The sequence below is a fragment of the Opisthocomus hoazin genome, chromosome Z (assembly GCF_030867145.1).
Source record: "Opisthocomus hoazin isolate bOpiHoa1 chromosome Z, bOpiHoa1.hap1, whole genome shotgun sequence".
Classification (NCBI taxonomy): domain Eukaryota; kingdom Metazoa; phylum Chordata; class Aves; order Opisthocomiformes; family Opisthocomidae; genus Opisthocomus; species Opisthocomus hoazin.
Genome location: NC_134454.1, coordinates 74,120,963 through 74,144,927, shown reverse-complemented (window position 1 = coordinate 74,144,927; position 23,965 = coordinate 74,120,963). Strand labels below are relative to the sequence as shown.

Genomic DNA, 23,965 nt, shown 5'->3' with positions numbered 1-23,965 from the left:
AGAAGAAAAAATGAGTATTTTGTCTCATTTCTGAAATCACTAACATGAATGTGTATATCCCGCACTAGATGGTGAAGATGAACTCCCTCGGAGTATTAGAGGTGCTCTCCATTAAGAAATGTGTGCACTGCGCTTAATGAAGCAGCACTTATCTTTGCTAGCATCGCTCTGGAGCAATACGCAGGTTCTTTTAACACACGAGTGGATTCCCAGAACTCTTGCTTTGTAAATAAAGTCTGTTCCTGGCGACTCCTAATTGATAATGACAGTTAATGTAATACCTGCTGGCTAGGCCTGGCCTTTACTAAAAGAGTTCTTTGAAACTTATTTATCGATTGCTGCAATCAATTTAGTTCAAAAAACAAAACCAAAACAAAACCAACATTAGTTTGGCCTCAGTTCTCTGATAATTTTTTTCATCATTAGGTGGAGTGAGTGAGATTAAAGTTTCAGAACCCTTGTCTGCCTTTTTATTTGTAAAGCGTTTGGTGGTTTTGATTTTACATGTGATTGTGGCCCCAGAATTACGATTATATGGATATTAAATAAATGTGATTTTCTGTCCAGGTTGACCAAAGGCTGTCTAGAAATAGACACACAGCAATTGCCTAACTCTCTGTATCATCAGTTCTTTAGAAACTAATTATTGTTTATTTACCTGTGCAGAAAATGGGGCTTAGTTGTAAGGCTGGGATGGCATTCTGCTCTGTTGTTCTCAGAGTCATTAGTACTTTATATTTGCACAGTGCTGTACAGACATCAAGTAATAAACCCTTGTCTGGTGGTACAGACCTTAGCCAGCTCTGCTGCTGTTTACAAAAGGGACGGGAGTTGTGCTTTGATCCTTAGCTTTAGTATTCTCTTGGAAGTCAGAGGTTTGATCTGATTGCTGTTATCAGAGAATGGATAATGTTAGAGATAAATCATCCAGCGGTGACATTCACCTCATGTTTTTCTGTTCCCCGTCTCCCTTTGCATACAGTTCAGTAGTTGGATTCTGAGCGCTGTCTTCCTTAACGGTTGGCAAGTAATCAGCTTTTGAACGGATACCTCTTTTTGTTTTACCTTTGTGTATTTTTACTTTAGAAGTGTTGCAGTTATCATTTTATATGACTTGCACTATACACTGTATGAACGGTCAGTGGAAGATAAGGTTCATTACAAATGACCTGAAAAATGGTGTTCCCCAAAACAATGCATGAAAAATAATTGTTGATTCTTAGAAAATATTTAATTAATAAATATTTATTATTTTGTCTTTATTGCTGCGTGTCATTTGCTTTGTGCTTCTGATTGCATTTTAGTATGATTTTTAGTGTGTATGGCACAGTTTTATCTAGCACTACACCAACAAGAGAGACAAATACACTATGGAAAAATAGGAAAAATAGCTATACAGTTTTGCAGGATATTTTAGTTGGGGTAACTTAAGTTTAAGTAACAGTTTTTAGTGAACTAGATTCTGATTTTAATGTGTCATCTTCAGAACGAGTCATTTGTGCTGCCTTGGAGGCTGGTTTGTGCCCTTATTCACTCCACAGCTTTCTTTTGGCAGGACAATTGTACTCTGAATCTTTTGTTGTTAAGTTTATCAGCTAGTTGGGATAATCTATCTGTCCTGGATTTGAAATGGACACAGGATTAGCGTGGGTCAAAATGTATAGCTCTACATGTGCTTTACAAGTGACTAATCCAGCAAGTGGAGAGATGCTGCAGCTGTCAGTGTTCTAAGGGATGAGGAGTGCGATAAAATAGTTCAGTCCGCAGCCGGTCCATTAAAAATTAAACATCACTGTAGTATAGAAGTCTTTTCCTGGTGCATGTAGTCATAAAACCAGCAGTACAAATTGCATAATGCACTTTTATTTTAGCATTGCTCTGTACAAATAATAACAATTATTAAGCATTTCTTTCCCAGCTGTTGTTACAGAATAACACATCAGTCTGTAATATATTTGCTGAGAGATGTGGCTGATAAAAAAATCCTCTCCTTTACAGAAAAATGCTTCAAATATAATAGAAAATGATAAGCATTTTATAGCTCTTTTGGACATCTAATAGTATGGTGAACAGACTTTTCACAGAATCACAGAATGTTAGGGATTGGAAGGGACCTCTGTGGGGATTTTGTGGACTGGTGAAAGGCTTGTAATTTTTTTTCATTCTCCAGATTTTGCATTCGGCATATTCTGTTGTCCATTGTTTCCACCATGCCCTCTTACAGACCTGCACAGTTTGGGCCTTTGTTAATAATTTGTGATTATTAATGAGACTGCACCTCTGCTGCAGATGGCTGGACAGCTAGTGTGATGGACAGTATTCAAAAATGGTACAGAAATTTGCATTTTTCTCAAGACGTTAAAAATTATTGTTGCCTCTTCCACACTGCAATTCCCCATCGCTTCACTGGGATCCCCTCTTGATAGCTCCATGGTGTTGTGCTGATGTGAAGCAGGGCCAGGCAATACGGTGCAGTTGTGCATCCTGCCATGCTAGGGATATTTTCAACAAGTGCTTTTGCTGAATGCTAGCTGTTGTTTTTCATCCTTTTGTCCTTTCTGCACGAGGGTCTCCTTGGATGATGTGTTTTGGGGAGCTGTAGAGTTGTTTGGGGTGAGGGCTGGGAGAGGGGAGGCATGACTGCAGCATTCCTGCTGTCATACCACAGCCCTTAAAAATGTCATTGCAGCATCCCTCCGAGATTGGTGTCTCCAGCGGGTGGAAATGGCTGCCTGGGAGCGAAGTATTGGGACCTTAAGCATGCCTGGGACTGTTCCTGGCACTGGGACCAGCTCGTGCAGAATGGCCCACCTCTTTACTATCAAAATCTTTTGCTCTGAAGTCATGCTTAAGAATTCTTAGGCATTCTAACTCATGCTTTGGAATTGTCTTTAACTGTGACATGTGATCCAAGCCGGTGGTCCTCCAGGAATCGTGGTGGCGGTTTAGCTCTAGAGATAAGCAGACTGCATGGCAACTGGAGAAGTGCTCTTCCAAGGACAGTGTGCCTGGGAGCGTTCCCGTGCACTGTCTGGTTTAGACCCAGCCCAGATGGGGAGATGTGAGACTAGTCCTTCTGATCTTCCTCCGCCTTTCTATGTGGAGGTCAGCGTGGCTTCGGCAGGCAGGTGGTCGAGAGGTGGACAGGCTTCTGATAGTTTGAGTGAAAAGCGGCAATCATCATGAGCCCTGGTGATGGACGAAGGAATGCCCAGATGGATGCTAAGGCCAAATTGGCCAAGGGTTTTGAACAGGAGGAAGGTCTTGACTCGGTGAAGATCTAGTCTGAGTAACAGAGAACAGCATTTTAATTTCCGTTTCTTTTACAAAGCAAGAGATACATTCTGGTACATTTTGTGACTTTTGAGAGTGCCTGGCTCTGTGCTTAAGAATGCAAGTAACAGTGAGAAAGACGGGAAAGCTGTCACTGCTGCTGGCGTGCTGTATGATGGGGTCTTTCTTGCAGCAGCTCCAGTGTGGATTAATGTACAGATAGTCCACTTGACAATGCGCACTATTTAATACTGAGAGTCTTTTTTCCTCTGAATCTTTTCTGAATTGTCACCTGTGATTTAATCTATGGGGCAGGGACCTGGAGTGGAGACGTGTGAGGGTGCCAGTTTGTACTGCTGATGTTGCCCAATCAACATTGTCAGAGAGTACACTGAAGAAATGGGAGTGTATATTTAGAAACTTGGTAATTGGAGTAGACTTGCCTAATATTCATATTAATTCTGCGTGTAGCCCTCCCTTTTATTTGTTTTTTTTTAGTTGCTTTTCAAAGGTTTACTATAAGAACTTTCTACACTTTGAACCTGGATCCAGCTGTACCTGCAAATTTTTTTTTTGCTAAATTTAAAACATCACGTTGACTACCACAGTCCTGCATTTTACAAATTTTGAAGTTAAGCAGGTTAAAAAAATCTACAGATTTCGATCTTGACAGCAAGTAGTTGAACTTGGGAGTTCCTGATGTCCTGGTATCTGTAAGAAGGTGTCAAAAGAAAATTAGCTTTTTGTATATACAGCAGATGTCTATGTTGAATTTATTTAACTCAGTATTCCGTGAATCCACTGATCACCTGCAAAAAACATAAGAATTTTTTTTCCATCCATTGATGTATAATTTGGCTTGTAATATTTTTTGCTCTTGCCTAAACCTGGAGGTGAGCCACATCTAAACAATGTTATGTAACGCGTACTGCAGAAGCATCTGGGTGGCTGTTTGATGAGTCTTGCTCATGTACTTAGGGTTGGACTTATGAGGGAGCTACTAGAGAAGGAGGAGATGGCATCTGTTATAGCATGTTGTGATTGTCTAGGTGTTTTCACCTAATACCCAATTTCCCGTAATTTTCACTCTGTTTTTGCAATTCCATGATCTTGTCTACACTCTTCCTCTTGATCAAGTGAAAAATTCCAAGTTTATAAAATTCTTCCTAGATTCCTTTTACAACGATCTCCAGTATCTTGCACTCAAAACATGTTTTTCTGTAACGTTGAGGCATAGCTGAATGTGCTTTTACAAAAAGCTTTTCCATTCACATAGGACTTGTAAAGAATGTCGTTATGATCCAAGAAGTTCCCTTTTTGTACTAGCCTAGAAGCTTACCTACAATTTTGTGAGTAAGATGGTATACAACAATTTCATAAGCACACAAATCTACCGGTTTTTAATGGCTTTGCAGCAGAGACGTCACCCAAGGTTTGTATTTTTCTTCTCTTGGCCTTATTCTATTGTATAATTGGTTTCTGGTAGTATCAAACCACTAGAAAACCTCTCTTGGTAACAAAATCAATCTCTAAATGTTACAATTCAGTCTTAGCAAGATCTGCTTTCCCAGAACCTCGTATTTAATAATGAGACACTTTGAATCGCGTGCGCACTTTGGTGCTGTGCTGTAGTTTTGGCACTCGATGCGGTAACATGTTCAAATCGGAATACCTAGTGCTTGCATCACTTCGGCTTTTGGTTACCAGGACTGTGTCACTGGACAATACTTACATCTAGAGTTATAGATCATAACTGGATTCAAAAGCTTATAAATACATAGCAGCTTCCTCAGAAGATTCGTGGAGTCCAACTTAGATTAAAAGGAAGATAGCATCCAAACTAAAAATCTCCATGCTTGGCTTTAATGGTCCATGATTTCAGTACGTGAGCTTTTGGGTCTATAATTGCTTTTATGCATATGTATCTGTTACTACTGCTAGAAATAGAGTATGCATACATGGCATTTATATGAAAAAAACTTTGACATATGTCGAACTTAACAGGATGCTGCTTAAAACATCATGGCTGCATTAAGTGTGAGCTGTATTCAGCAGCATGAAGTAGAAGTGGGAAAATACCTGAAATCAATCAAGTTTTTGGAGCAGACCTATCAAAACTCCTTGGAAAATGGTGCAGAAACCTTACTGGGTCTCATATCCTTATACGCTGTGTGTAGGCCACTTGCTGTGGAAGCTGATACGCTCTCGATGCCTCCTCTGGCACATGATACAAGGGCTGTCTGTCTCCACATACTGTCCCAGGCTGCCAGCACCTGTCCCCAGCACTGTCCAGAAAGAGGAGAGATCACTGCACGTGGTGCAGCTACTGAATTTTGCTCCCAAGCAATCTGGAGGACGGAGCAGTAATAAAGGAATCGTGCAGTTCTTGTTGGAGCTATTTGGTTACCATAAGCCCAGTCTCTGTAGATGGTGATAGATCTCTGCCTGTCAGTACACAAATTCAAGTTGCACAGAAGGTATATACAAGATATGAAAGCTTTGAGTGTGTTCATGTTGAAGACCCACACTTAAAGACAATTCTTTGTATAAATAGAAAGGGATTTTTTGTCTATGTTTGGCTCTGTTGAATTAATTTGAGATTTTCTGTAAGAAATGGTTTGTGTCCAAAGTTGGCATCTTGCAAGTAATTTGCTTTCATAGCAGAATGGTCTAAATGGAAAAGACTATGTAAGTAAAAGAAACTGTTATGTATTAACATAATATTGAAATACCAGAATTTTCTGAGGGAAGAGGATACACCTGAAAATAATAGTGGCTGGTGTTAAATCAAAGGATAATAATTTGCATCTCTGTGGAACACTTTTCATATGCTTTTGAAACACATGAAATACACAATCTCAGCAAAGGATAAACATCAGGAAGTTCTTCAAGATTTGGGATAGAAATAACAAACCTCAGAACTGCAAGTGTTGCTCTACAAAACCGCTGATAGTTATGTGGACATGAAACCTTGGTCTCCAGAAGCCTAAAAATGTTTATTATTTATCAGGCTCTTGAGCTGCACCTGAGTTGTATAATGCATACAATTGTGAGACATTCTCCACTTTAATATTATATGCTCTTATTTTTAGCTAAACGCTGTCTAAGAAGATCATGGATCCCTCATACTCTCAGTCAGAATAAAGTGAGTATATGACAGATACAGAAGAACAAGAAAAGACCAACTCCAATCACACGCTTTATGGTCTGATCCTATTCATCTGAAACTAATGGAAATTCAGACCTTTCCTTTATATCAAGGCACTGCGACTGTTAGCTTCAGCCTTCCGCTTTTTTCATAACCGGAAAAACAAATGCCACTTTCTAAATAAGGGGACAGTGGTTAATTCTTTCAACAATGGGATAATAGATTATTTCAACCTCACTGAAAGTTCAGTACAGTGATATTATTGCTTAAACATCTATTAATGCAGAAATGTAATGTAATATTTGCATTCATTCATACTACCTAATTTGCTTCCAATGCGTAATTTTCTGTCTGTGCCTTTACTGACAAGTCCTAGAAGATGCTGTGCCTGTGCAGAAGAGTTTGGATTAATAGTGCGATGTAACTAGGGATGTTTTTCATGGCCATGCAGATTTTTGGCGTTTTGGTGAGGGTTTTTTTGAGTCTGGAATTATGCAAGACAGTCTGACCCCCTTCAAAGCAAGGGCTAGAGAAACATAGAATCATAGAATGGTTTGGGTTGGAAGGGATCTTAAAGATTATCTGGTTCCAACCCCCCTGCCATGAGCAGGGACACCTTCCACTAAACCAGGTTGCTCAGAGCTCCATACAGCCTGGCCTTGAACACTGCCAGGGAGGAGACATCCACAGCTTCTCTGGGCAACCTGGTCCAGTGTTTCATTACCCTCATGGTGAAGAATTTCTTCCTAATACCTAATCTAAATCTGCCCTCTTTTAGTTTACAGCCTTGTCCTATCAGTACACACCCTTGTGAAAAGTCCCTCTCCATCCTTCCTGTAGGCCCCTTCAGGTGCTGGAACGCTGCTCTAAGGTCACCCCAGAGCCTTCTCTTCTCCAGGCTGAACAGCCCCAACTCCCTCAGCCTTTCCTCACAGCAGAGGTGCTCCAGCCCTCTGATCATCTTCATGGCCCTCCTCTGGACCCGCTCCAACACATCCATGTCCTTCTTACTTTGGGGGCTCCAGAGCTGGACGCAGGACTCCAGGTGGGGTCTCACGAGAGGGGAGTAAAGGGGCAGAATCCCCTCCCTCAACCTGCTGGCCACGCTTCTCTTGATGCAGCCAAGGATACGGTTGGCTTTCTGGGCTGCAAGCGCACATTGCTGGCTCATGTTGAGCTTCTCATCCACCAGTACCCCCAAGTCCTTCTCCTCAGGGCTGTTCTCAAGCCACTCTCCGCCCTGCCTGTACTTGTGTTTGGGATTACCCTGACCCACGTGCAGGACCTTGCACTTGGCCTTGTTGAACTTCATGCAGTTCATGCAGGCCCACCTCTCCAGCCTGTCAAGGTCAAACATAAGCCAAGGGTCTTCGTGTTATGCTTTTCATGTGTGTTTTTTATGGCTGCAGTGTGTTAAGTAAGCACCACACGTTCAGCATCAGGGGTAGCAAGCCTCGGCATGCTCAGGACAAGCAGGACAGACTAGACACAGGAGAAGAGTGAGGAGCGGCTGAGGGGACCAGTGGTTCAATGTGATACAAGACGCCACAGCAGATTCAGTCCGTAGATGAGTCAGTGTCCACTCGGGTGAATAGCCAGTGTGCTATACTGCTGCAGGCAAAGGAACATTTTGGATTTGAAACGTATTTCTGATAAGATGCTCACCACTCTTGATACTCAGATAAAAGTTGTCAATAACTGTGCTGAATTGTTAGTCTGTATTGTTTGGTAGTTTTTTTTAATGTAGAACCATTGTATTCTATAATTTGTCAGACTGTTTTAAATATGTTTTATTACATGCCAATTCTGATGGCTTCTAAGTTAGAACTTGTACTTCTGTGGTTATAGTCGATTTTATAAGCAGTTAAACTCATTTACAATAAGGGAAGGAAAAGTCACATGCACCCATTCCAAGTGACTATCTTCACATTTTTTCCCTGAAGCAGAAGTGCTTCATCTTTTGTTAAGAAAAGGCAAAGCCTTATCTTCATCATTAGATCTTTTTCTGAACAGTGGAAGTATTGCTCTTCTTTTCCCATATTGACTTGGTTTATTTAAACTTGACATTCATGTAAACTACCTAAGTATTTATCTGTTTAAACTTTAGAGAAAGTAATGGAAATTCACTTAAATTCTTCATTTTTCACTTAGAGACTGTTGTACCAGAGCCAGGTAGGTTTATATGATGTTCTCTGTCTCCAGTATAATTTCAGCTGAGTAGGGAACTGGTCACAACACATTTGCCCTCCAGCGTGAACACAGCCATTTTGGGCTTCTCATACAGTTAAAGCCAAATTCAGAATCTGTTGATGCTTTGAAAGATAGCACTGCTCTGTAAACGAGCACTGTGTTTGTAATAGTGGTGGCTTCAAGTACCTGTTTGATTTTCATAGTGAAGCAGACCCCCATGCTCACACAGCTGTCAGCACCGGGGAGGTGTTTGAAGAGGCCAGCACTCCTCCGTGGGTGTTGGTAACTTCTCGTGACAGTGAGAGAACTGCTCCTGAGTGCTGGTAGTTTATTTAATTAGAAGGCAAATTTTAAAGAAATACAGTTGCCGCTGCTTTTAAGTCGTAGCTAATAGTGATACTGTTTGCAAAATCTTCATTTTAATACAAGACATGTTTCTGCAACTGCAGTTGCTTAAGGATTTGTGAAATCCAAAATTCATTAGTGCTCTGAAAAGTGATGTGTTATGTACCAGCATCCTCCATTGGGGAACTTGAGTCTTGTCGTGTCAACATCTGGAGAGATCAAACTCATCTGGCAAGAATGAGAATCTGTGTAGCAGAATGAGCATGGGATTGGGACAAGCAAGGTCACAGATGCCCAAATAATTCCCAGGCTGTCCGCTTAACGCTGTAGGCAGATGTAACTTGGGAGTATGAAGAGCAAGCCGCAAGAATGGCTCTATGGAATCTCAAGCCCAGAGTAAACAAGTAGCAATATACCTGTCTCTCCAGAGTCAGAACCACAGGTAAAACAAATCTGATTGTGAAGGCAGGATTCGAGCAGTGAGGGAGGATCTTCATACAACTTTTTTTCACTTCTCACCCACAACTCTGCAGGACGGTGTGTAAACGTGGCTGATGCCTGCCATTTTAGCATTCCTATCGCTTAGACAGGGAAGGATCTGATTTCTCTGAACCGTCAACTTTCTTCACTGAAATTCTTAAATCTGCAGTTCATTAAACATTCAAATTCCATAGTAAAAGTGCTGGGTGACCCTGCTTTTTTCTTTACAGTTATTTTGCAGAGTTATTATACTACTAGGCTGCCCACTTGGTGTGATTCATCTTTTTTTCCTCAAGGTTGTGTATAAAGAAAGCTTTCTTCTACATCCCTCTTGCTGTGTGCAGTACCACAGTGCACAGGAGTGAAGTGATGTTTATTGTGATGTTCTGTGTGCTTCACAGCTGCATGTCAGTCATGTGGAATTAACTTATTAATGTTGCTGGCAAATCTCTCCACAAAAGTGAACGTAAGATAAGTGTAAGAAAAGAAAGACCTTTTATGGTTCTGACTGGTTCATCACACATGCTTACAAAGGGATCTTGTCATAATTCATGACCCTAACTTGGGAAAGAAGCAAGTGTCTGGCTGGTGTTAGCTTTGGCAGTAGGTGTCTTTGTAGCTGAGAGTATTAATTACAGTTTTAAGGGCCTGAGGGATTACTTAAACATCTGTGCAATTATCTTAGTGGTCGGGAATTTTGTGTGTTTATTTTTAAAGACTTTCCTTCCTTCATTTCTCTTCTGGGACTGGAATGGGAAAGAGTGGATTGCGATAAAAGTTTCTTAAATTGTATTTCTGCACTAAATACGTATTATGATAAAGGACTTCTCACTGGGGTTCAGATTAGGAATTATATTCAGAATATTGTTCCTGTTGCTGTTCCCTGCTGAATTTCTCCATCTGGTAATATTACTGTTTAGGAAGTGATAACATATGCATGTAACAAGTTAATTGTAAAAGCCCGAAATGGGTAATTTGATTGTGCTACTAAAACAATAGTAGCCAAGCACTCCAGTCTGCGGTTGCCAGCTTTAAATTATCATGATTGTTGTAAATCATGTGAGGGAATTGTGGGAAATAGAGCTTTCAGCTTTTCATTACAAATCCCCCATTTTCTGTCCAGTGATCTAGGGGAGAGCAACACGCAGCCTTCTGTCTAATAGACTGCGGTGGTGCTTTACAGCCCATTACCCTCAGCACTCCAGGGGAATAAGAGTGGGAAGAAGGAACATGTCTGAATATTGCAGTATCTTTGGGATCGATCGTATAGTGCTTCTTACTGCACAGATTCATAGCTAAGAACTGAGTCCGCCTCTCTGTATAACTGCTGCATGAGGGGCACTGGCAGTTTTCCATGTTAGGAACTGTGCATATACTACACGCATAATTAGCTAGTCAGCACTGGAGACAAGAAGGGCATTTTATATGTGCTCTGCTTTCCTGTATGAGAGACGTTTCTCCTTTTTACCTTTAAAAAGCAGGGTCCAACTCCAGCGTCTCTCAACTAAGGTACTCTCTGCCCACGTGTGAGCACACGTATGTACTGCCGTCAGTGGCAGAACAGGGCCTGAGAGCCACCTGTGTAAAGGCTTTGGAGAATTGGGAGGGGAAAATGTCACACTCCAAAGACTTCAAGCAGTGTGTAGAGGGAAAGAAGTGTTAATTTAAAAATGAAGTCTTAATACCTTTGATTTTCTAACTTTTCATTTCACATCTTCAGACGTTATTGATGTTGTTGTTATCCATAGGGCTAAGGCACTGCTCTTCCCTGGAAGTCCCGTTCCTGCTGTAGATACCCTGCACTTGCTGTACAGTGGCTTTTGGGGGTTCACGCTGCTTCTTGGGGCTCGTTTCTTCCTGGGGTGGTTAACAGAGTGGGACCAGAAGATAATCAGTTCTTGATTAATGAGTTCTGAGCTAAGAAAAAGGAAGAATTTAGTTGGTAAGTGACTGAATTGCTGGCTCAACGTAATAGCCCTACTACATTGTTTTCCACATCTGAAAATGGGGGACGCTTATATGAGTAATGTCAAAATCACTGTTCCTGCGGCTGAAACACATGATATTTGGGCTAGGATCTCTTGCCAGTTGTAAGACGTTCCCAATTCTTAACTCTGCCCCAATCCTTCCTGTGACATTTGTACTGCTTGAGCCCATCGTATGGCCATGATGTGTATGTATGAGAGTCAGGATTTCTGAGATGCCGTCTGTTGCAAGTATGTGAAATGTTCTTGGGTTCCTACACTCTTGTTTCTGCCTACTACACTTCACTGACTCTACTTTGTGCTATACCCATTCTTTTTTACTTAAAAGAAAAAAGTTTAAAGATTAAAATCCTTACTAAAATGGTACACTCTGCAGAAATTTACATCTGCCTAAGTATGTGGCATGGAAACATGTCAGTCTCGGAGGAAAAAATACAGCAGCCATTCTTAGAGTAAATACAATTTTTTGTGAATACAAGGCCGTTGCAATTTTATATTCATAAATGTGCATTGAGAAATAGCTATAACTCAGTTCAGTAAACAGCACAGTAACTGTTATGTTTTGGTTAATCAGAAGCCAGTGTGATTTTGTTTTTAGCGTGCAGAAGGCTAATATCATTTGAAAGCATTAGCTGTTGTTTGTGCTTAAGCAAAATATAAGCAGTGGTGGTGAAATCCCCTCTGATTGCCTTGACTTACTGTTATTTTGGCATTAAATAGAAGTAACAAAGTAACTTTCAGTAAAGAAATCTTCATTGCAGATAGAGATTTTTCATATTTATAGTGTCTCTGATATGATGCCAGCCAAATTTGCCTTGGCGTTCTTTTGTGTTGAAATGGTAATAAAAAAAATTTACATATGTGCTTTAGCTGTATGAAATCTTTTGCTAAAAATGAAATCAGTGGATTATGAACTCTAACTTGAAGACTGTCTGTTTTGTGTAGCTTCAAGAACTGTTCAAATAATTTATTTTCTGGCAAGAATTTTCTTAAAAAAAATAATGCTGAATTGCTTGAAACATATGAAGAAAGGGCGGGGGGGTGATTAATTTAAATATTCTTTGGTCTTGAAATGTTATCTTTCACTTTCAGATGTCCTTTAACCTTTAATATTAGATTTAGGTCAAATTTTAAATACAATAAATGTCATTAAACAAAACGTTGCCTTTTTTGTATTAACATTGGAGTGGATACTAAATTCAGGGGGAAGACAAAAGGGCTTTTTGCAGACATTTTGGCATCTCAGTTCTGTGAAGTTCAGTTTCAATTTACAGTTATTTTCAACTTATCCCAAACTGTATTTGTCAGCATGACAAGAAATGGATTTGGAATAAGAGGTAAGAGGAGCATCCTTACCCAGACGATTTTATGTGTCGGCAAAGCTGGTGTTTCTGGGTGAATTTCTGAAAGAGAGAAGGAAGGAGCACTATGAGTGGAGAAGTGAGAAGCTCCATGAAAGCAGTCTCAGAAAGCAAGATTTCAGGACTGCAGTCAGAAGAGTGAGAAAATGAGACTGAGGGTGGAATTCGGATTCTGAGTTTTGTCCAAAAATATAGATCTTGAGAAACTTTGTTGAGGTGTAAAAGGTCCATCCTTCAGAGTGAAGCATCTGAAGTGAAAGCACTGGGTTTGATGAGTTTGAGGTGGAAATTGTGGAAAGAGGCATGATAGTTTGGTGCTGAGAGGGCTGAGGATTTTGTAAGATGACAAATACTGAGCACATCTATAATAGGAAAGAAGAGGCAGAAGATCGTGGAATGTCAGAAGAAAGCCTGAAGGAGAGGAAGAGAGGAGTAGCAGGACAGAGTTCAAGAGGAGGGAGCTGAAGGAGTTAGACAAGAAAAAAATGTGCATCCACTTAATACTTGAGAGAAATGCTAAGGTTTTTAATCCACTCCTTTCTTCCTTCCTCAAAAACAAAAGCAAGTAGAAGGAAAAAATCTTAGATTAATTCTTTTGGCTGGTGACCTCTTGGCCACACTGGGACAGCTGCTTCTCTGGACAATCTGTTAGGCAAGTCTCCGGTATCTTTTGGGTGTGCTGCTTGGAGATCTCTCGGTAAGTGAAAGGTTGATGTGGCCCATAATTACCTTCTCTTTCCTGGGCTCTGACTTAGAATAGTTGGGACAGAAAGTGAATACCAGGTTCATTCAGTGCTCGCCTAATGCCCCTGACACGCTTTTTGGATGTAGAAGAGAAGCTGAGCCTCTTACGGGCTGGCCTGGCAGAGAAGGTGTCCTTCCTTTTTGGCAGAGCAGCACCACCCATTCCGTCTGTTGATTGGTACAGACTGCACTGTCCGGCCAATTTTGTTTCTCCGTTTTGGATCTTTCTTGGTTATTTTGAAATTTTTACCATGGACTTTGTGCTGGCTCATGGTAAATGCGATGCAAATTTTTGTACCTGACATCCAGCCTGCCAGCTGACATTTCTACCCAAACAGGCTTTTCTTGTCTTCCCTCTTGCCCTGCCTGTGCAGTCATCCTTGTCCGTTTGAACTAAATGTACATAGTGAATAATGTTTTATTAATCTCCTAATTTCTCTCCACATATTTTATTCCAGCCTCTTCCCAGACTGTTTTAGACCTCCACTCTTAATTTTTCTGAAACATAGGGAGTGTCATTTGAGCTTTCTTGCACTGCCACAGCTGAATCGATCTGTGCTCCTTCAAGTATGTCGTTATTCATGCACTACTTTCCTATTGACAGGTGCAGTTCTCAGAAATGCAGTAAGTCCCTACCCACCAAGTTCTATTCATCCAGCAGCTGGAAGACGCTTAGGAGCCATTCATCAAGAGTGTGAACTCCTTGAAAGACAGGCCTGAGGGACATGACATTTCACTGTACCTGCCAGTCTTGACATATTCTGCAGTCGTGGCAGCTAGGACATACTGAAGGAGAGTGTCTGTAGTGTGCTTAGGAAAAGAGGATGTGCTGTTAGCCCGGTGCTTGCAAATTGCTTGCCTATGTAAATTTTCAAAGGAATTCATTTCTTTGTTGGGGTGCAGCTCTTCTGATTTCTCCTGATGGTCCTCGTTTCAGTTGTGGTCACAGGAATGGATTGCTTCTGGCGGGCAAGACTAGTGCAGGCAAAGTCTCATTCTGCTTCAGTGTTCTGTGAATTTGCTTTCACAGGTGGGTGGGTACAGCTGATTCAATCTCTCTGCCAGGCTCTCTAGAGCACGCTAGTACTCAGAAACAACAGATTCATGGCACGGTAACTACAGCTTGCTTTGGTACTTCAGTCTGACTTCATGTGATAATTTTCTTATAAAATTCATGAACTGTTTGGAGAAAAGCACTCGCTGCGGTGAGAAGCACTCTCAGCTTCTGACACTGCTATTGCAACCCAAGTTGCTAGAGACAGTTTCTTTCTTATTTTAGATCTCTGAGTAATCAGCTACAAAGTAAGGTATATTTCATAAAGGAGTCAAGTCATTGACTGCTCAAAAGTTACAAGTCATTAAATTACCAAAATGCTCCGATATCAACACGTGGTCTGAGGACTTGGTGCTACTTTAGAAGGAGACAAAGCACTATGCAGATTGCATAAATCCTAGTTTATCGATGCATTTTTTTCAGATCTGTGACCAAATGCTGAAATGATACATTTCTTTTATCTATATAGGCATAGTTGTCAGTTTTCGGTCTGATGGTGGTATATTGTGTAATTCATGCTGCCCTAGCAATCTAACTGCTGTCCGCTGTTCTGATTTATTATTTTTGGCAAGGCAAGGTAGCATACACCAGAGTTGTACAGAACAAGTTGAATTGAAATTTGTTTGAAATATGCTTCTTTTTTTTTCTCTAAAGCAATGTTTCTTTTCAATATAATGTATTTTTGATTTGTCTGTGTAGATCATTTTTTTTCATTATGAGTTCAGTATTTTATTTTTTAAAATCATGTTCAGGTTTTATTTACAGAAAATTAGCTTTCTTTTTCTTTGTGCCCGGTACAAAACTGCTTGCAGAAATAACTACTTCTCAGTAATCTTTTCAAAGACTCATGGTGTAACAAAATTAAACCCTTGATCCCTTAGTCTAGATTCTTAAACACTGACAAGATAAATTAGAGCTTCATTAAATTAACGATTCAATAATTAAAAAGAAGGATTCAGAGGAAGGGCTTAGAAGAATGGATGAAGTAGAAATGAACTCTGCATTAAATTTACCATTAAGCGGAAGAACAATGAATCAGAAATTGCATCTGTATAAATGCACATGCATTCTGTGGGGAGACAGTAATTATTATGCCCAGGAGCATTCTCTGTAACATCTCCCACTCAGTTACTGTCAGCATCAATTATTCCATTATGATGAAAACTTCTGAAATTATCTGAGGTTAAAGGGAAATGAAAAACCTGAATCTCTTTGGTTTAGTTTTTTTTCTCTTTGTAAATAGTTTGGAGGCAGTGATAACTTGCAGCTCTCTTTTACACAGAGACAATTGAATTTACAAAGACGTTGGTAAACATACCTTACAAATGCAAGAAAACTGTAAGTCCCTTCATTTTTTAATGATGTCATTTACCATCAAGTTATAAATGTTTCATAAGGAAGTTATTAGAGATTATCTGATTTGGCATATAGTGATGTCTTCAGGGATCCCTTGTGATATCTGTGTACTGAAGTAGGAAGAGGAAGCACTCTCTGTTTCTTCTCACTGAAAGTGTTAAGTGAGTTTATCTAATTCTCTTTTGCAATTACTCAGCATTTCTATTACGTACCATATAACCAAATGTGAGAGAATTGCTGAGAAATACTTATATGTTATATTATCTAAGTGTATATAGGTAAATACGTAAGTACATTTATATTTTTAAGATAGTCTCTTACTGGCTACGGGCTGGAAGCTGTCTGAATCCTGCCATCAGTGGTGCTCCTGCCAACCCCTGAAAATAGGCCTCTCTGAATTCCTGAGTCTGATTTAAGATTGTTGATTTAATATTTTTAGAAGAGAGAACAAGCCTAAATCAGTGAAGAAATAATTGGCTAAAAATGTGAATTGCACAAGACACATGTTCTCACTTGGCTTCTCAGGAAAAACATGCTCTGGAGGAATGCTCCACCCCACTTCTATGTTAATTTTGACCACCCCATCCCCCCAAAAAAATTTGTGCCACAGATACCTTTCCCTAGTTCCCTAATTAGCCACATGTAAAGAAACCTTAATTTTGTATACTGATGCTCTTATAGCTGGATTCTGTTTTGCTTCAAATGGGCAGCTTGTTGCCTTGCATCCTTCCTGAGGTGACTTCAAACTGAAGAGACAGTGTAAATGCAAAATGTACATGAAAATCAGAAGCAAGAAGTAAGAGAAAATTAGCCAAAAGCAAATGAGGACTCCCTTTAAAACAGAACTGAAGAAAAATATGAAAGGGACTGTACAGTGTCACTGCTGTGTAGGGGCCGAGTTCTGTGACACGGGAAATCTCTTCTGCATCTCTGTTTCCGTGACTATTATAGACCATGCCATGTATAATCTCCGTTGAGATCAGGAGCTGGATTTGAAATCTCCCCAGATGAAATATTTGACTCTGAAATAAAATGGTGAGTGCCTTCAGCTGAGAACTTGAAAAGATTTTTTTTTTCCCTGATCTAGTTGTTTTTTTCCTGTTGGGTTGTTCTTCAGATTCGGATTTTAGAAACTAGAAATATTTGAAAGTGTGAAGAAAAGGAAAACTGAAATCAACAAGAAATGTTTCTTCTTAAGCAATTTATTGAGTTTGGAAAACCACTGTTACAGGTCATAGCGTACATGGCTCCCATGGCTTTGTTAAACAGAGTTCTCTAACATTAGGGCTCTTTGTTAGCCAAAATTGTGGAGGAGAGCCAGAAGAGAAATATATTTAGAGTATGAAAACAGACAAAGTACATGTGCAGCTTGCAAATAACTCATCTAGAAAACTAACAGAAGGCAATAGTAAAAGGCACAACTGAAATGTAAATCTTGGTGACTCTTTTTGCCTCTTATGTGAGATTGCAGTAGTGATTGTTGATGAACAAATGTAAGAACAGTATTTAAAACTGTTTATTTTTAACGTGATTATTAGATTCACTCATATTCCAGCAGTGTTTCAAGCCACAAGTATCTCAGCATATTGCAGGAACAGCATATGAGGCTTGGATGCCTAACTCAAGGAACAGGCCATGGCTGGGGATCTAGGGTGGGTGGGTGGAGGGGCTGCAGTTTAGCCCTTCAGCCCCACATGCGTAGGCACCTCCCAGCTGCACTCTTCACTCCTGGCAGAATTCAGCATCCTTCTTCTTAGCAAACTTCTGTAAATCCCTTTCTTTAATCCTTAGTCTATTCACATGCACTCTTGGTTGATAGCACCAGTCATGCTGACCAGCCGTACATCCAGAGGTGTAGGTTTTAAGCATTGCTCCGCAAAGCCAAGTGATGTCCAGGTTCCCTGACTCCGCAAAACGGCTGAGGAAGCGCAGTTCAGGACTGCGAAGCTTAGAACCATCTAATTTCGAAAGTACGGAGAGAGGAGAAGATCGGTCTGTTTTCCTACATAATTTTGGACACTTGTGAGGAGTTTTATTTTCTTGTGTTGGGGAAATCTGAACCCTGCTAAGCTGAACGTGAATGCATACAATGATAAATGTTAGCTGTTTGAGGAAACAAAGTGGCAGAGCATTCAGTGAGCAGTCAATGAGGCATGAAATGGAGTAGTTGCTTTAGGATATAACAACAAACTGGGTCTTGTGGATTTTCTGTTAGTGAAGAGAAGGTTGAAGAAAGTGGCCACCATCTTAGTTCACAGGTAATGCTTAGTTTGAATGTGAGCCATTTGTGGAACTTGTAAAGCCAGTCATTTAGAAATGAAGATCGTTAATAATGCTTAGGATGGCTGCTGCAACACTTAGCGGCCAAATCAAACTCAAATGTAGCTGTGATGGACGTTAGGTAAATTTGCTACTGTCCCCTAAATCTCCCTCCTTTGTCCTCAAGAGCACTGTTCTAAGGTGTAGAAGACACCATTTCTAAAGATGGGGAGGAAATGAGAGCCATGGAGGTTATAACTTTGCCCAAGTTACGTACTAAGGCACCAGTAATCATAAAATAAAATGTATGTCTCTGAGTTTTAAGCCATGTACTTGAAAGTTCTAAACTGTTCACCTGCTGTGCTGGTTAGCCATGAGTTTTTTTGATCCAGTAAATTTTGTTTGTATGTTTCTGTATTAACAGTTTGCCAGATCATCCCATATGTTATGTTTTTTCTTAGAGCAGTGAAGATTTTGGCAACATGCATTTGATAGGTGATTTTCTTAATATTCTGTATTTCCTTTTGGAAAAAAGTTTCCTTCTACCTTCTTACAGTCCTAGTTTTAGTCTTTAGTTAAAATTAACAGCTTTGTTTTCCCATATCCTTTGATATTTTATTTGCATATTTGGAAATGGTTAATCAAAAAGTGGTGGAAAGTAGTGGAAGGGAAAAGGAATCATATTATTCAGAAGTCAGGCTTTCCACTTTTGCAGAAAATCATCTGGAGCTGGCTGATCATCAGTCTACAATGCCATCCTCTTACAAAAAGACAGCTATAGCAGGATGTATAAAGCTGAAAGAGAGCTACATGAGGTAATCCTTTTGGCTTAGCTTTGATAAAGCCTCAGATAGACTGCTGTTTCAGACTTGGGCTAACTGGAGAGAGTCCAGATGAAAGCTATGGGAATGATCAGTGATCCAGAAAGCTGAAAATTTGGTTTTGTTTCATCTAGGGAGGAAGGGAGGTATAACAGTCTGCAGATAGGTAAAAGAGTGTGAAAAAAAGGGTAGAGAATAACCTATTCTACAATTCACATTTGGGGGGGGGAGGATGGGGGGGAAGATAGAGGAATGGAATTACATTAAGGGAGATTTGAGGTGTGTATTAGAATAACCTTCCTAGTGGCAAGGGTATTTGTACACTGGGGAGGTGGTCAAATCTTTTCAGGTCTTTGTTGGTCTCTAGAAAAATCTAGTAGGCAGAATTAATTGATCTGGCTGTGAAGAGTGGGAGTGGACCAGATGATGTCTGACAGTCCTGCCCAGCCATATTTTCTGTAGTTCTGTTACACAGGTTGCCAGTCACTTGTACCCAGTAATTTGTTCTGCTTGAAAAGCAAGTTGAAGTGAGAGAGAGAGATGGGTGAGGGTTTTTTCCTATTCAGCCTCTAGTAAATTCCAGTTTTCACTTTATTTCAGCCTTGTAGAAGATATTTTTTTCCCCTTATTTCTATTCTTGATTCCTCAGTATCACTTCTACTTCATTAAAGTGCAATCTAGTGTTTTTATAGCTTCTTCTACGTATGAGTTGTTACCAGGTACATCTGAGTATTCCATTACCTATTTTTCTCACATAAACTGGAGATATTATTGTGATTATAAAAAGCTGCCTCAGACTTCGAATGACATTTTTGGTCTCTGCTCTTTGGAAGTTTGTTAGTCTCTTAAGTATGGACATGAGAACTGGCTACAGTAATCCAGAAATACATCTTTCTTCTCGGCTTTCACTTGATATTTCCTTGTTAATTTATCAGGAAAGTTTCTCTTTTAAGTTACCAATATGTTAGCAACAGTTTCAGCTAGAAGAGTTCTGGATTTCCTGCTGCCCAGATCTCAAAACACTTTACATAAACGCTGACTAAACTAGTCATCATAACATTCCTCCATCTCAAGTAGTTAATTAACTGTAGCTGGGAATATGACGTTTCACACATGGAAGACAGCCTGAATTCTGTTTCCTGGATGCCACAAGAGCTATCTTGTATGTCAAATGAAATTGATACCTACTTGGAAAATTTGGACTTCTTGTCCGTTTGCATCCTTTACAATGCTGATGGTTTCTTTTATAACCCAAAGCCGTGTACTAATTTGGATGTTTGGCCTTGGACTGCAGTGCAGACCTCTTGAACTATCCTGTCCACTGATATGCTGGTAAGCATAATGCAGTGGAAAACATAAATTCACCTTTCAGCCCTACTGCAAGTGCCAAAACAAATATCAGTTGTTACTCAGATTACTGCTGCTAAGAAAATGTTCCAGTTATTGTTATGTCAAAGAGGCAAAGACTGCCAAATCTGTAAGAATAGAAATGTGGTTCACTGAAGTATTTAAAACATGAAGGGCAAGATTTATTGTTAGACTCCTAAGGATATGAAGGGATTGGGGGTGGGGGGGGAAAGCTCTGGTTTGGAACAAGAATGTGACCCCTTGTCCAGAGTGTACTGGTGAGGCAAGTGAAAGGTTTAAAGGAGGAAAACAGACTAAAAGCCTTGGCTATCTGAATAGAGCAGAAAAGGGAAAGATGATGGAAGGTTCTGATCGGTTTTGTTAGTGTTTCCTTAAAAGAATTTAGGGAATTCCTCTGCAGAGAAAAAAGTTGATGAGAGAATTTAAGGAATGAGTTCACAGATGCAAAAAGTTACTTCATCTGAGGCTGTAAAACCTCATTATATTAGAGAAGTAGAGTTTGGAGGTAAGAAGTTTGAACTTTAGAAGGATCATAGAATCATGGAATATCCTGGTTTGGAAGGGACACATCAGGACCATTGAATCCAACTCCCTGCTACTCGCAGGACCACCTAAAACTAAACTGTATGACTAAGAGTGTCGTCCAGACACTCCTTCAACTCTGACAGGGTTGGTGCTCTGACCACTTCTCTGGGAGCCTGTTCCAGTGACAGAGCACCATCTCGGTGAGGAATCTTTTCCTAATGTTCTAACCTGAACTTCCCCGACACAGTTTCATTCCTTTTCCTCATGTCCTGTTGTGGCTGGTCACCAGGGAGAGAAGATCCGCACCTCCCCTCCATGGCCCCCCATGAGGAAGGTGCAGACTGCTATGAGAGCACCCCTCAGCCTTCTCTGCTCCAAGTTGGACAAGCGAAGTGCCCTCAGGTGCTCCTCGTAAGCCTTGCCGTTTAGGCCTTTCGCCATCTTGGTCACTCTCCTGAGGACACACCCTTGACAGTCTGATGTCCTTCTTCAGCCCAAAGCTGCCCAGAGTGCTCGAGGTGGGGCCGCAGCGGTGCCATGCGGAGCGGGACAGCCACGTCCCTCACCCAGGGTGCTGGGTCGTGCTCCGTGCACCCCAGGGCACAGCTGGCCCTTGGGCTGCCAGGGCACGCTGCCAGCTCACGTTCGGCTTGCTGTCAAATGGATGGAATTAATGAATAGGAGTAATCTTAAAAACGCATGTGAAGAGCCCATTTTTCCTTCTGTTTGAGACAAATATTTTATAAACAAGTTCAGGAGAAAGCGGTTTGGGACTCCCTGCAAGTGCTGTGCATCACAATTGATGCAAACTGGAGAGACAAATAAAACGCGCATCAGATACAATCAGAATAAAACTCAGGCAAATTGTGTTTTGTCTTCCTTTGAGCTTAGTTGTAGAGGAGTTGTTTAACTGGAAATGGTAAGAAGTGAAATACAGGAGATACACAAAAAAAGAGAAAACTCGGTTTGCTTAGGCCAAATCTTATAAGCACAAATGTTGTGGAAGTGTTTTATCACGGATGCCAGAGGACCTCTTACACACTGTCGGTAGCCCAGCACAGTGGCGAGACAGGACTTTTGAACAATCTGTTACGACTTATTGTGAATCCCAGTCATGTGTCTGCTTGGAAATAATCCATCATTCCTCAGTGGCCCATGCAATCCTATGGTGTCCATAGTTTACCATCTTTCTTCCAAAGCGTGTCACTTATATCCTCTTTTTTGTCTGCTGCAAGCAACTTTTCAGTTCCGTGTCTAAACATACAGAATTATGGAATCACAGGATTGTTGAGGTTGGAAGGGACCCCTGGAGATCATCTAGTCCAACATACCTGGTCAGAATGGGGTTTGATTAATGCAGTTGCCCCAGGCCATGTCCAGCTGGGCTTTGAGTATCTCCAGAAATGGAGACTCCACAACCTCTCTGAGCAAACTGTTCCACTGTTTCACTACAGTGAAAAAGGTCATTAGTGAAAATATTAAACAGTATTGACCCTTGGGCTACTTCACTAGTGATCAGCCCTCAGCTGGACTTCGTGCCACTGATCGAAACCCTTTGAGCCTGAGATTTTGACCTGTCCACTGCTCTAGTTTGTACTTCCATCAGTTTGACAATGGAGATTTTACATGAGAGTGTCAAAAGCCCTTCTGAATTTTTTCTAGCACTAGGTCTTTGCTTAGATGCTCTTTCGAAGACCAGAAGATCTTTTGGCATAATTGGGTGTATCTCCTCTGCAGCTTATTATTTTTTGAGAGGTTAGCATAAGACTTGTGAGGAGGTATAATGGGCAAAGATCCTCACATCCTAGTCAAGGGAGTGATGAGTCTGAGTCTGTTTCTCAGTTTGGGAAGTAAAGTAGTCCTGGATGGGCCCTATTTTAGCTCAGTGCTGCAACCCTTTCATTTGCCAGGTGGGTTACAATAAACAAATGTGTTTCTGAGAAAATATGTGTCTCTGAAAAAAACTCACCTGTATATTCTGTTCTATATGAATACCTGTATTAGTTCACACAAATCTGTGTTCTGTTTCTGAAGTTGTAGTTTTTCCAAGAGTCAAAGATTAAGGGTGGCTGCTTGCCATTTAAACACCTGGCTCGTTACCTGATGTGCAGTAGTGTCTCTTTTTCTCACGTAATGAAGTGTTAGAGCCAAGTGCAAATATAACTGTCTTCATGCTCATGTGGCTTGTTCTAAACTGCAATATTGTAAATAAACAATGTCACTGCATGGAGTCTCTGTGCTATCACCACTTGCTACCAAGAATGAAACAAAATGTTCTGAGTACGATTAGGTAATCAGAAGTTAGGACATTTCCCTTTTGTTGCCCAGAAAGTAGCTAAGAGGTCTTTTCTGCTGTTGAGCAGGATTTCAAAATATTTTGGAAAGGCTACTGGAATAATTTTCCTTTTCCTATTGTAGTAGGATTCTGACTTTGTCACATGGAGATAATTTTCACTTGCTAGTACCCTACTGAGTGTTTTGAAACGGGAATTTCTCAGTAGTCCTTGATAGCTCACTTCAGTCAACAGCTGCCTTAGACTTTGCAACTTTTCTCGGTCGAAGCTGTCCCTGTATTTTTGGAAAACAGAGTTGTGGCTCACTGGTCCCTTATTCTCTCTGAAAGTAAGAGTTCTTTTGAAAATTAGCAATTAAATCCATGTAAGATTCCTTGCAGAATTATATGTAAAGGGGACAGACAATCAGTTAGATCTAAGCCTGATAAAATATGAGCAGGCTCTTTCTGAAAGGTGAGATAATAGAAGTTGACTGTGCTTATTATAGAGTGAATTAGGTGAAGACTTACCGTGTATAAACCTGTCTAGTCCTCTTGTTTCATGATGTGAACCAGGAGAGAACCCTGCTTACAAGTTTCGTTTCAGCAAAGCACACATAGGATGGTTTATTTTAACCTTGATTGCTATTGCATAGTATTCCTCGTTTTGCATGGAAAATTCCTTCTGTGATTTTCAAGTGTCTGTTTAGTTTTTCTCTCTGTTCAGTTCAAGGATGTTCTTTTTTGGTAGCTGGGGTTTTGTTTTGGATTGGTTTTTTTTAGT

At 40.5% G+C, this 23,965-nt stretch overlaps 1 protein-coding gene across 8 annotated transcripts in view; it reads left to right on the top strand.

The window, feature by feature from the left end:
* The window catches only part of GHR (growth hormone receptor), a 132,149-nt gene that overhangs the window by 20,863 nt on the left and 87,321 nt on the right, over positions 1-23,965 (top strand). Inside the window, exon 1 of one of the 8 annotated variants that reach the window (XM_075446819.1) lies at positions 6,397-6,418. The exons of the other annotated variants lie outside the window; for them this stretch is intronic. The gene's annotated coding sequence lies outside the window, so the exon portion shown is untranslated. Of the gene's footprint in view, positions 1-6,396; positions 6,419-23,965 lie in introns of those variants that run through there. 8 annotated transcript variants of the gene reach the window in all.